This window comes from Schistocerca cancellata, chromosome 5 (genome assembly GCF_023864275.1).
Source record: "Schistocerca cancellata isolate TAMUIC-IGC-003103 chromosome 5, iqSchCanc2.1, whole genome shotgun sequence".
Lineage (NCBI taxonomy): Eukaryota > Metazoa > Arthropoda > Insecta > Orthoptera > Acrididae > Schistocerca > Schistocerca cancellata.
In genome coordinates this window covers 564,197,109-564,212,036 of record NC_064630.1, presented here as the reverse complement: position 1 = coordinate 564,212,036, position 14,928 = coordinate 564,197,109, and the positions used below count along the sequence as shown (strand labels likewise).

Sequence of the window (14,928 nt, the reverse complement as noted above, 5' to 3'; positions counted from 1 at the left end):
ATCAAGACTTTACAATTGCTTTTCACTCAGTATTCACTCTTGTTGTGGTCATGGCCCCTCCCAGGTAACAAATTGAGCATTAAGCACAGTGAAAATGCTATTAAACATTATTATGTAGAAGTGTACACTCATTTACAGTATACATGCAGTGCCAGTAAAAGTCATCCTATTTATTGTTATGGATCACCCAATTTCTATGTGCAATAAGTAAACTGAGGCATAAAATAATCAATTAAAGCTTTTAAGTATCATAGTCATTGTCAGAAGGTGAAATCCAACGTCCAGAATGTACCTTGGGAACCTGTCTGTGTTTTTAGTGCTCCTTGCAGACCACTGGTGGTTTTGATAAAATAGAAGATAAAAATGGAATATAAAAACATATCAATCAATATGACTTCCAGTAAATGTTTGAACGGAGGCCAGTCAACAATAACCAGTTTGGCCTTACCCTACTTGTAGTATCAAAGTGCATGATAAAAACTATTAATAAAGCTGAACATATATTCACATGGGAATACAAACTGTACTTGCAACTCTCATCATTACTGCAAGTAGAATTAGTGGCACTGCCATTAATGACAATGGAGCAAAGTTACATCTAGCAGGTGGTCAAGACATGTTAAAGAACTGTGCTGGAAGTCTTCAACAGTTCATAATTAAGACAGTTGTCTGGCTCGAATTATTTGCACTGAAAAATTCATGAGTTTGAAAATTCAAACAAACTGATTTCACGAATACAACTTCGTGTCCAGTAGAGGAGGTAAGCAGGCTAAGTGCACAAGAGAGTATAATATTTGTGCAACAAAAGCATTTGAGACAATATCTGGTAAGGGAATCTCCCAATCAGTACTGCAGCTGTTCTTATAACAGAGGTTAGTCATCCCTGTCAACAACCTCAATGATTCCTGGTGGCACATCCAGTGACACAAAGTAAGGTGGCTGCTTTAATCTGTTTTTCTAGTATTTAATAGGTGTCTTTCCTTAATGTGCACACCAAACAGTTGTTTCCACCTATATTTGATCTGCCTACCGTACTGGGAAGAAAACCACATTTTTAACAAAACATAATTTTTCGCTTCACAGTTGGCTGGTATGTCTGGAATACCTTGTATGGTTCCATACTGTTATTGCAACAACTTTTTAGGGAACTATTTACATCCTGGTGACATTGCTTCTGAGCGGTAGTTACAAGGGGGTATCAAAAAGCCAACAGATCGCAGTGCAATGCTTCACATACAGTCAAATGGAGTGTCAACCTTCACAGGTCAAGTGTGCTAAGAGAGACAATCCTGTTAACATCAGGAGCTGTACAGCTGGTAGTGTTTTGAATACATCTGTTACCATGTCTGTGATTTCACCATATTAGTATGAGTGAATGTGAAATTGTGTGTGGAACTGGGGAAATACGCCACAGAGGTGCTTGACATTATTCAGCAAGTGTATAGTGATGCTGCAGTGAGTATTGTGAGGCAGTTTGAGTGGCAGGTGTGCATCAAGAACCAAAGAACATCACTGGAAGACGAGTAATCAGGATGACCTTTCAAAAGCAGAACACTCGAAAATGTCAAAACCTCTTGCAAATTGTGTGAGGATCACCAGAGAACAAGTCAAAATTTCTGCCATTTGAAAAATGTCAGATTACCACCTTGAGCTGCTGGCAAAATACTTTATTTGTAGAACCTGTTTCAGTCATCTGACCATCATCAGGTTCCTACATGCCATTAAAATAATATATAAGTAACATTCAAGCTTAAACTGTCATGAATCTGTAAAATAATGTAAAAGTTAACAACAACACACACAGAATGAAATGGCACCTACTCACATAAAAGTGTTCACAGCTTTATGTTAGCTGAAATATGACATTGTTATCATCAGGTGGTAAAAGCATGAATTATACACTGAAAATAAAAGTATGCCATAACATAGTGATATGACTCATTATGAAAACCACATATCATAAAGACATAAATGGTTCACATTTATACACAATTACCTGTTATGATATCTTAATATAAATTACATCATCAATCTATAAAACTGTGTTGTGTAGTGTACTCATCTATGTTAAAACTGCAGTCAGTGTTAAATCTGAGAACAGATTTACACCATACACTGTACAGCTGATCACTGCAGCCACCTTTGTATGGTATGAATCGGATTCTTCTGTCAGTTCTTTGTAGAATAACATTATAACAAATGAAAAACACTAGTTTGCTTTTGTTCTACACTATTACTTTTATTGTGTTAACCAGTTTTTAGCTTTCAAGGTTATCTTCAGACATTTACTGATTGCTGACAAAGAAGTTACAATGTAGCTTCTTTGACAATAATAGTCAGTAATTTACTGATTGTCGACAAAGAAGTTACAATGTCACTTCTTTGCCGACAAGAGTCAGTAATTGTCTGAAGATGGCCTTGTAAGATAAAAACCGGTTAACACAATAAAAGTAATACTGCAGAACAAAAGCGAACTACTACTTTTCATTTATTTTTATATATTGACGTAATTTATTTTACAATAGATAACAGGTAACTCTATATAAATGTGAACCATTTATGTCTTTATAAAATTTAGTTGTGGGGTGCCACCTCCTGAAAATATATTTCAGCCATTGTGGGTGTGTCGTACAGAATAGTGCAGGCAATCCTTACATGCGATTCAACATGTGGCATGTTGCTGTCAAGTTGGTCCCCAGGCTACTGATCCGAGAGTAGGAGGAACACCACATTGAAGTCTGTCAAGAAGTCTATCGGCATGCCATGGACAATAAATGCATGAACAATACATCCTTCATATCAAGAATTATTACATGTGAAGAAACATGGGTGTATGGATATGAACCTGAGACAAAGCAATAGCATTCACAGTGGAAGAGTCCATCTTCTCCACAACTGAAAAAGGTGAGTCAGGTCCTCAGCATGCCCAGCTGCAAGCTCATTGTCTTTTTTAACATTCATGGCATTGTGCATCACAAATTCCAGACTGTCAATAGCAAGTTCTGTTGCCATGTTTTAAGGTGTCTGAGGGAGGAAGTTTGGCGAAAGTGGCCGGATCTGTGGTGTGCAAAACACTGGCTTCTCCACTATGATAGTGTACCCCATCATGACACTCTCTTCACATGTGAGTTTCTCAACAGAAACAAGATTATTGCACCTCCACATATACCCTACTCGGCACATTTGGCTCCTGTGAACTTTGCCACATTCCTGAAGCTGAAGATCCACCTCAATGGTCACCGTTTTACCATTACTGTGAAGGTCCAGCTTCAATCGCAGAAGGTGCTAACGCACACAAAAAAAAAAAAAAAAAAAAAAAAAAAAAAAAGTATATATATATATATATATATATATATATTTAAAAATATGAATATAATAGAGGGAAACATTCCACGTGGGAAAAATATATTTAAAAAGAAAGATGATGAGACTTACCAAACAAAAGCGCTGGCAGGTCGATAGACACACAAACAAACACAAACATACACACAAAATCTAGCTTTCGCAACCAATGGTTGCCTCGTCAGGAAAGAGGGAAGGAGAGGGAAAGACAAAAGGATTTGGGTTTTAAGGGAGAGGGTAAGGAGTCATTCCAATCCCGGGAGCGGAAAGACTTACCTTAGGGGGAAAAAAGGACTGGTATACACTCGCACACACACACATATCCATCCTCATATACACAGACACAAGCAGACATTTGTCCATCATATATATATATATATATATATATATATATATATACCTAAAAACAAAGATGATGTGACTTACCAAATGAAAGTGCTGGCAGGTCGACAGACACACAAACGAACACAAACATACACACAAAATTCAAGCTTTCGCAACAAACTGTTGCCTCATCAGGAAAGAGGGAAGGAGAGGGAAAGACGAAAGGATGTGGGTTTTAAGGGAGAGGGTAAGGAGTCATTCCAGTCCCGGGAGCGGAAAGACTTACCTAAGGGGGAAAAAAGGACGGGTATACACTCGCACACACACACACACACACACACACACACATATCCATCCACACATATACAGCTGAGTTCTGAAAACTCTTTGCCTTTACAAATGTCTGCTTGTGTCTGTGTATATGCGGATGGATATGTGTGTGTGTGTGCGCGAGTGTATACCTGTCCTTTTTTCCCCCTAAGGTAAGTCTTTCCGCTCCCGGGATTGGAATGACTCCTTACCCTCTCCCTTAAAACCCAAATCCTTTTGTCTTTCCCTCTCCTTCCCTCTTTCCTGACGAGGCAACCGTTGGTTGCGAAAGCTAGAATTGTGTGTGTATGTTTGTGTTTGTTTGTGTGTCTATCGACCTGCCAGCGCTTTTGTTTGGTAAGTCTCATCATCTTCCTGTTCCGCTCCCGGGACTGGAATGACTCCTTACCCTCTCCCTTAAAACCCACATCCTTTCGTCTTTCCCTCTCCTTCCCTCTTTCCTGATGAGGCAACAGTTTGTTGCGAAAGCTTGAATTTTGTGTATATGTTTGTGTTCGTTTGTGTGTCTGTCGACCTGCCAGCACTTTCATTTGGTAAGTCACATCATCTTTGTTTTTAGATATATATATATATATATAATACAAGGAGGCATTCCACTTGGGAAAAATGAAGGTGCTGGCGGGTCGACGGACGCACGGGCTGACACGGGCATACACACAAAGTTCAGGCTTTCGCGGCAGACTGTTGCCTCGTCGGGGGGGAGAGGGGGGGGACAAAGGGATGTGGGTTTTGAGGGGGAGGGTGGGGAGTCGTTCCAGTCCCGGGAGCGGAGGGACTTGCCTTGGGGGGAGGGAGGGACGGGTGTGCACTCGCGCACACACGCGTGTCCATCTGCACATATACGGACACAAGTGTGTCTGTATATGTGTGTGTGTGTGTGTGTGTGTGTGTGTGTGTGTGTGTGTGTGTGTGTGTGTGTGTGTGCGAGTGTGTACCCGTCCCTTTTTCCCCCTAAGGTGAGTCTTTCCGCTCCCGGGACTGGAATGACTCCTTACCCTCTCCCTTAAAACCCACATCCTTTCGTCTTTCCCTCTCCTTCCCTCTTTCCTGATGAGGCAACAGTTTGTTGCGAAAGCTTGAATTTTGTATGTATGTTTGTGTTCGTTTGTGTGTCTGTCGACCTGCCAGCACTTTCATTTGGTAAGTCACATCATCTTTGTTTTTAGGTATATTTTTCCTACGTGGAATGTTTCCTTCTATTATTCTATTATAAGCATATATATATATATATATATATATATATATATATATATATATATATATATATGTTTTTCAGTTTTTTTAAGGTGATAATTAGAACTTTATGACTACTACCCCTCATACTGATGGATATGTTCCATGTGAGAGTCACTATTAACCTTTCACTCTTGTCACTGGACAATATATCTGTACATGCAGCCAATGTATAAAGTGTTTAAAATGTTATATCATAAAACCAACAAAACAGATTATTGAACACTTTTATCAGTCTTGAAAACAACTTCTATTCGACAACAAACTTCTGGCGAAAGTTCATAACAATTCCCAAAACTGATACTGTATGATTTTATGAATATAGACGGAAGTGGCAAATGAAAATTTGTTACAAAGCTGGGAATCAATCTCAGGTCTCCTGCTTAGCAGGCAGATCTATTAGCCAATAAGCCACCTTGGCACAACAATTCACACAACTGCACTGATTATGCTCCAAATTCTCACTGTTGTCCCTGTATACTTTTAATTCCCCCCCAAACACAAACAGATTTGCTGAGGCTCTCTATGTTCTAGGGTATCACCTCAGCATTGAACATAAATAGGGGGGATCCAGCCTGAAACCCAGTCATATCCACATACACCCACAATGGTAAAAAAAAACGAGGACAGAGCAAAACAGTTGTGGTGAGAAAACTCATGTTGGTTAGATAAAACCTTCCCAAACAACCCCAGAGGCATCCTGTGCTCACATGTAGCGCAACACACATCCAGCAAGAGAAATGTGTGGTACAGAAGCTCTGCCCAGAGCTGTGCTGTTCTGGGAATTTTTGGATACCTCCTCATATATACCAATGCCTCTGGCAGTACTCCTTGTCTGCAGCTTGCTGCTCTTATTCAGTTGTATATGTTGCGCATTATGGGCAACAAATTTAATTAGAAACTACAGTGTCTTTTCTTCACTAATACCCTTTACCTCCCTCCAAAAGTTCAGGACTAACAGCACATTTAGTCTGAACAACCACACAAAACTTCACTTTTATGGATAGTTATTTAACTTTTCCATTAAATTTTGGGTGTGGAGCCACATAAATTCAACCTTTTGTTCTAATATTTCGGCTGAATACCATCCATCCATCTGCAGGGTGAGCCGAGGTGACTAACGCTCCAGCACTTGCTCCGTCCTTTTACACCCGAGGATCGAAACACTGCATATGCGGCCAAAGATACACAAAGTGCCAGAGATGTTGATAGGTGGCAAAGAGGTGTAACATATGCATGGAAATTAAATCTATGGCTGCTCAGTGGTTCCACACGGTGACATCGATGTGTCACAGGAAGATGCACTGTCAGGACGTCTTTGTGATCTAATTACAGAAATTGCCGGATTCCATGTTTTGTCCAATTGCTTCTTTCACTTTTGAGTCCCAGAAACATGAAGTCTAGGCTAAAATTTTGACATTATTGTACACCATACAGTGCTCCACCACCGCAGATTTATTAGGTTGTAAGAGATGGGTGTACCTGCGGTGCTCTGTGCATCTCTCCTGGACTGTACATGTCGTCTGTTCGATGTATGAACGGCCGCACTCGCAGAGGACCTTATAAACCCCAGGCTTCTGAAGCACCAAATCATTTTAAACGGAACCCAGGAGTGCTGCAGTCTTAGGTGGAGAGTGAAAAATTACTTTCACTTTGTGTTTACTGAGGATCTGTCCTATTTCTGTATATATTTGGAAATACCCATTTTGCTTCTGAAAGCCGATCTCATTAAAAGTTCATCATTGAAATCGTGGGAACAATAAAGACTCTTCTCAATGCAGTCTCTTTCATAGGCCACTTTGAGAATGCTTTGTGTTTCAGAGCTGGCACCCTGTAATGTCTCTGATTCATACATAACATATTTGCTTTCTCGACTCAAGGTGAGAATGAACGTCTCCTTTGTCATAAAACTCAAATTCTCCAGAACCCACACTAATTTTCTTGGTGCAGATGGTTGCAGCCGTATTTCTGCTCACTTTAAGCCAATTAACAAACAAAAATTTCTTATTTATTTTGATATTTCCTGCACCCACTTTCCTACTGTCTTGTAGCTTGGAATGTATGGAAGATATGTTTCTGACAAGTGTTTCCAGCCTAAAGCAAATAATCTCCCACTAAAACTAGAAAAACACATCAGATTTGATTGTCTTAACTAGAACATCAAGGACAAGACTTTCTCAAATCATGCCCTAAAATTAGATCAACACTGTAAAAATGGTTTCCTTATCTTCAAGAAAAATCTTTCACTGTCTAGAAATGTACTTCTGCAGACCAGTGTCACATCTAAAACTTGCTTCTGCTCTCATGGTTTTAATCTGCATAATCTAGACCCACTGCTGACAGCAGAGACTTTATTTTAAGGAGGACAGCATCCAAAACTGTAAATGATCTCCCTTAATGCATATTTGTTTTATATGGGTCTGTTTTCTTTGTTAATGAATGATCACAGACACATTATACTGGGTGTTTCACAGTTCCTGCTACAGGATTCTAGGGATTCTAGGGGTTCTAGAGGGGACTTAATAGATAAAAACTTTGATAATGAATCCACGTCCAGAAATGAACCGTTTGGATACAAAACAGGTTTGAAGTTCAGATCAGTTTCAAGATAAACATAAGAACATAGCCAAAGCCTTGCAGACAAACAAAAATTATATGAAGCGAAATGTAGTGTGAGGAGGGCTATGAGAGAGGCATACAATGAATTCGAAAGTAAAGTTCTATGTACTGACTTGGCTGAAAATCCTAAGAAATTTTGGTCTTATGTCAAAGCAGTAGGTGGATCAAAACAAAATGTCCAGACATTCTGTGACCAAAACGGTACTGAAACAGAGGATGACAGACTAAAGGCCAAAATACTAAATGTCTTTTTCCAAAGCTGTTTCACACAGGAAGACTGCACTGTAGTTCCTTCTCTACATTGTCGCACAGATGACAAAATGGTAGATATCGAAATAGAGGACAGAGAGATAGAGAAACAATTAAAATCCCTCAAAAGAGGAAAGGCCAGTGGACCTGATGGGATACCAGTTCGATTTTACACAGAGTACGCGAAGGAACTTTCCCCCCTTCTTGCAGTGGTGTACTGTAGTTCTCTAGAAGAGTGTAGCGTTCCAAAGGATTGGAAAAGGGCACAGGTCATCCCCGTTTTCAAGAAGGGATGTTGAACAGATGTGCAGAACTATAGACCTATGTCTCTAATGTCGATCAGTTGTAGAACTTTGGAACACGTATTATGTTCGAGTGTAATGACTTTTATGGAGACTAGAAATCTACTCTGTAGGAATCAGCATGGGTTTCGAAAAAGACGATCGTGTGAAACCCAGCTCATGCTATTCGTCCACGAGACTCAGAGAGCCATAGACACAGGTTCCCAGGTAGATGCCGTGTTTCTTGACTTCTGCAAGGCGTTCGATACAGTTCCCCACAGTCGTTTAATGAACAAAGTAAGAGCATATGGACTATCAGATCAATTGTGTGATTGCATTGAAGAGTTCCTAGATAACAGAACGCAGCATGTCATTCTCAATGGAGAGAAGTCTTCCGAAGCAAGAGCGATTTCAGGTGTGCCACAGTGGAGTGTCGTAGGACCGTTGCTATTCACTATATACATAAATGACCTTGTGGATAACATCGTAAGTTCACTGAGGCTTTTTGCGGATGATGTTGTGGAATATCGAGAGGTTGTAACAATGGAAAATTGTACTGAAATGCAGGAGGATCTGCAACGAATTGATGCATGGTGTTGGGAATGGCAATTGAAACTCAAGGTAGAAAAGTGTAATGTGCTGTGAATACATAGAAAGTAAGATCCTTTATCATTTAGCTACAATATAACAGGTCAGCAACGGGAAGCAGTTAATTCCATAAATTATCTGGGAGAAGGCATTAGAAGTGATTTAAAATGGAATGACCATATAAAATTAATCGTCGGTATAGCAGATTCCAGACTGAGATTCATTGGAAGAATCCTAAGGAAATGCAGTGCGAAAACAAAGGAAAAAGGAAGTAGGTTACACTACACTTGTTCGCCCACTGCTTGAATACTGCTCACCGGTGTGGGATCCGTACCAGATAGGGTTGATAGAAGAGATAGAGAAGATCCAATGGAGAGCAGTGTGCTTTGTTACAGGATCATTTAGTAATTGCGAAAGCATTACAGAGATGATAGGTAAACTCCAATGGAAGACTCTGCAAGAGAGACGCTCAGTAGCTCGGTACGGGCTTTAGTTGAAGTTTTAAGAACATACCTTCGCCGAGGAATCAAGCAGTATATTGCTCCCTCCTATGTATATCTCGTGAAGAGACCATGAGGATAAAATCAGAGAGATCAGAGCCCACACAGAGGCATACCGACAATCTTTCTTTCCACGAACAATAAGAGACTGGAATAGAATGAAGAACCAGTAGAGGTACTCAAGGTACCCTCCGCCACACACCGTCAGGTGGCTTGCGGAGTATGGATATGGATGTAGATGTAGATACTATCGACTCGTTCCAAAGAAACGTGAACATCATCATTCCCTACATTATGAATACCGTGGCAATAGGTCCACATTTGCCTTTTGTAATAGCATACCCCTGTTGACAATACAGTTGTAGGCAAAGTTTTCATCATGCCAAATATTATAACTGTAACATCATCATTTGATGTAGCAAGCAAAGTATCGTTCAGCAAGCCTTTAAGTGCACACTCAGCTTTCCTCAAATGTTCGTCTTTCTGCGAGATGAACAAATTGTCATTTGGTAAGGCCATTATTTTGATCTGGAAAGAATCGCATTTCTTACATGAATCCTAAATAGGTGGATGGAAAGGTAAATTAAACTGTTCATTGAAGATTTTGCGAAGTATATGATCAGATACTGGCTTCACTGTTTCTTTACGATATAATGAATACACAATACTGAAACTTAAATCAGGTGCCAAATACTTTCTACTGGATTTGTGTATGGCATAGTGACTTTCATACGCTGGAAATTTGTCAACAAAACACTTCACTTCAGCTATTTTATCTGATGGTGTTTTGTTGGCAGATTCACGTCATTCTCGTCAGTCAAGTGGAGCAGTTGCGCAAACCCCTTTCTGCTTCAGTATTCTGTCTCTTCATCCTGCACATGAAAAAATGGTTTGCACACTTTCACATCATTACCATCAATATCAAGCAAAAAGTATTGCCTGGTATTTTCCCATCAAGAAAGGAACGTGGTATAGGTTCATGATGTTTTACGAACACGGATACTGTTGATTGCAAATCAAAATTCGCCAATCCATAATAATCATTAAATATTTTCCACTGCCTGTCTGCACTTATCTTTAGGTAGCATTGCTTCGTACAAGAACATGGTCCCATTCGGCTTTTTTTTTTTTTGAGGTGTAATCTTGCCCTTACAGTTTACATATTCTTCCCCTTTGGCTCATCTCTGTTTTCTTACATTCCGTTTCCGATCTTTCTCATTCCTCAAATGCTTTTTGCTTTTCATACTGTTCATATTATCAGGGGATGATGAGGATGCAGATGGTCCTGGTATTGAGGACATTTCCGAACTGTCGTTAACATCGCACCACTCTGTATCACGTTCTTGATCATCACCTTCCTCCTCCAATTGAAACATATCTGTGAAGTTCAATGTCAAACATACAGGAATCAATATTTTTGTATTACCGCTACACAGTACGATAGCACACACAAACAATAACAACATACCTTGTAATTGTTCCTCTATAGTTTTAGGTTGTGGGTTTTGATCCATCACTGTAACTTCAACAATTATCACCCTACCAATGTACTACGCCTGCACTACGCGATTCCATGATGTGAATCAATGCAGAGTGACACAAATACTGCGATAGCAACTACTATACAAGGCAACATCGTCGCATCATTATGGGCGTGACTGTGCGTAGCAAACACTGGACATGGTTCAGGGAAGTGCTGTCAGTGTAGCAGTGAACTAATGAATCATAGTCCACTATTACTCCATAAAAAATGTGACAAAGGCTCAGTGCAAAAAGTAGTATTTGGCCCCCTCATCTATGTTTACGATACCGAATTTAAATATGTGGTTTTGTATGGTTTTTATACTTCACATAGGCATCATTTCATGCAGGTAACTTAACACAGCAACAAATTTGGGTTAGTCCACTCTTGCTCTCAGAGCCTTGCATGTTATTGGCCATGGCGTTTACAGCAGAATTTCACCAATAACTCAAATTTACATTTTTTGGTGTTTGAGCCACTTTCTACTTATGTACCTTTATTTATGAAGTGAAGTTAAGAATATGTTTCCTGCAATATTTGGAAAACTCACGAACAAAATTCTACATACTGATGCAATCTCAAACCAATGTCACTATTAACTGCCGACTTGTCTTTTTTAATACTTCCAAATTACTTTCTGAATGTAAATTGAAGGGGATGACTTCCACCATGCATTCATACAACTTTCTTAAAGTTTGTCCCATATATAAAAAATCTATAGAATGCTTCGTAAATAGTTGTTCCCCTGTCCTTATATTGATTATGTGTAAGTTGTTGCAGTTTATGGTTTGTGCACAGATGTTTTGTGAAGATTAAGGAGTTGCGAAAATTTCATTGGTCAATGAGATATCAAATGATCGTTTACCTCAGGTGTAATGTATGGTGCACCTTAACTGTATTCATAATACAGGTAATCACCAGTTTGCTGCAGGATCCTACATTAGTTAGTAGATTGTTCCCATAAGGGGGCAGACACAATGCAAACTTCAATATCTGACAGTACTAGTAGTAGTAGTAGTAGTAGTAGTACCAGAAAGACTTTCCATTAGTTTAATTTTCATCTACATACAACAAAATTATTGTAGCTGGAAAAATATTTAATTAATTTTTATACTATTCTTATTTGGGTTTAACACTTTGTTGTCACTAGTATGGAAGCCTTTATTACTGTATAACATAATAACTCATAATCATACTTAATACAAAACTGTTTGCAACATTTTAGTGTGGTCCATTTTCACACAGTACAATAAAATTATCAAAGTTATTGCATAACAAATGCAAGCAGAAGACCTGCTGTTTTCATAATCCAAAATCTTCCAAAACTATGCTTCAGGTATTTTGTTTGTTGAGCTGGAGCAGCCAAGCTTGTGACTGAAAATATAACATAAAAATTACCTTTTCTGTGATCAGTCTCAGTTTTATTACACGACTGACTATAATGCATTTGAGGGAGCTCACTCCCATCTCCATACGCAATAACATATGGATGTGTGTGTCAAAGAAGATCCGATACAATTGCCAAAAGATCCGATAAAATACTGCCAAAACAATTAGCCATATTGAGCAGTGTGACAAAAAAGAATGCCACAGCTACTAAAATTACATTAGATATTGTATGTTAAAGCACACTGTCAATATTTACAAAATATATGTCAATTCCAACCACAAAATAAACAATGTAGACTTGTTCACAATGGACTGCAAACTTAAGTACTATTCATATTTGCACCGCTAAGTGATCCACCGCTGTAAGTCCAGTATGCAACCTTCACAGACATCAAAATATGCAGTGTTGTCTATGCTGAATATATTTTGTGTGCACTGTTGTTATTGCAGATGTTCCAGGAAGTTAATAGCAACATATATTGACATCCTTTGTTCTGAATGTGGAAACTGCATTCTGTCGCACCAGTGTACAGCTCCGAACAGTTCCTGAAAGTAATTTTATGCACATTGGATTAAAATTTATGTCACGACATTTTCGAAGATACTGCAGTTTTTTGTGATTTTGTTAGTGCAGGAAAAAATGTTCTTATGTTAAGAGAGGTAAAAACACTGGCTATTTTGGTTTTATGAATTGCCTAAATACAGTACATTCACACAACATACTTTATTTTTTAAGAATCATTGGTGGAGAACACAACCAGACATAGATACTTTTAAAAACCTTTATTTTCATGCCATTACCACTTTTGGGCTATGATGCCCATCTTCAGAAAGTTAAACTTCTAACATATTTTTGTGTGTCTTCCAAAATATACTTTCATTTATGTGTTACACAGTCTGCTTGCAGCTTTTATTTCTTCAAACATATAGTACAAGCTTAACACTATATCAATCAGCAGCTTGTACAGAAAGCGGGGAAAACAGAAAGAGGGGAAAATGCAGAGAACTGTAAAGACACTGTAGTAAAATTGTGAAAAGAATGTAGAGTATAAGAGGCCCATAATTTTATTTGATTAAAACAGAGCAGACATTGCAAGTTTCCCTACCAAAATGACATACAGGTGCATTGTTGGTAGAAAATGCTGAATCGCCTCAAGATATTCCTAACAATTGTATCCACTGTTTTGGGTAAAGAATAGAGAGATGAATTTTTGTGGAGAGCAGCAAAACATAGCATTCAGCACCTGACATAGCACCAACATGACGATGTGAAGGAAATGAAAATTAACAATAGTCTGCAATAAACTGATTCTAATTCACAATGAAGGAAGGATATTCAATAAATTATCTGTGTTTGGAGGAGAAACAACAGGAAAAATCATGATAAATAGAAATGACAGTTAGAAAGAAAAAAAAGGGTAAATCAGGTTTTAACCTCCTATTGATGATGTCATTAGAGATGGAACACAAGCTTGGATGAGGGAAGGAAATCAGTCCTGTCCTTTTCAAGGGATCCATTTACTCATAAATATAACAGCATACATATCACTGGACATCTGTAATTTAAAATAGCCAAAACTGGCTAGTTACTCAGAATACATTAAGTAAAAGTTCAACTTGTTCCAATAACTTAAACAGCTTTTGATGGACAAAATAGTTTTGACTTTTTGTAAATGAACTATCCCAGCATTCTCCCTGATCAATTTAGAGTGGTTGAGCAAGGACTGCAACTGCTAGCCTCCTGAATACAAAAAAAAAATGTCAGTTTGGGACACTGTGTGAGGGCATTGAGTAATGACAAGATACCTGTTTCATTCTGCAAGTTACAATGTTCAATCTGAATTTTGTACATGGCATTGCATAAAGCTCAATTGTGAGTCACTTTTGTGCAGCAATCTTTGGTGGCAGCAAATACCATTGTGATGGTGCATGTAGGATTACTTTACTTTGTTTCGATTTCCAAAAAGGGCTCAAAAGCTGATAGCTACAATCTTACTAGTCTACAGTATCTCTATATTGTATCAAATTATGCAGTAAACCTCATAAAAACATCGACATTCAACTACACTGCCGGATAAAAAAAATGAAGCATCCAAATGGAGAGAAAGAAAGAAAACATAGTTGTGGTAACTACAGAAATCATTTTTGGATACCAATCATCACATAAACATTACCCATTGTGGCACGTTAAAGAATGTTCCAGCTTCTTGTCACATAGCCTACACCCAGCATTATGTTATGAATTAAGTCATGTAATCTCCTGACCACCACCTGAAGAGGAGCATGAAAAGTCCGAAAACTGATTTACGGAATAAACAAATACTTCAAAAATGTGACTGGGTGCAATTTACTGTACTTATATTGAGCAAACAGTCACAGATTCTTAAGCATCCATGACAGGTACACCTAATCTTTACAGGTTGACAGGGTATGTAATTTGTTTCACTGATTAAAACATTGAGTCATTTACAAAACTCTTTGCAGAGTGGACCCAATTATCAATACAATGAAGCACACCTCTAGCCTGGACACTTGCACTGATATGATTGTG

At 38.6% G+C, this 14,928-nt stretch overlaps 1 protein-coding gene across 2 annotated transcripts in view; it reads right to left on the bottom strand.

Moving 5' to 3' along the window:
- Positions 1–12,091: 12,091 nt before the first annotated feature.
- Positions 12,092–14,928, bottom strand: part of LOC126188165 (decapping and exoribonuclease protein-like) — a 41,732-nt gene continuing 38,895 nt past the window's right edge. For both annotated transcript variants that reach the window (XM_049929679.1, XM_049929680.1), the window contains one exon: positions 12,092–12,923. The gene's annotated coding sequence lies outside the window, so the exon portion shown is untranslated. The remainder of the gene's footprint in view (positions 12,924–14,928) is intronic.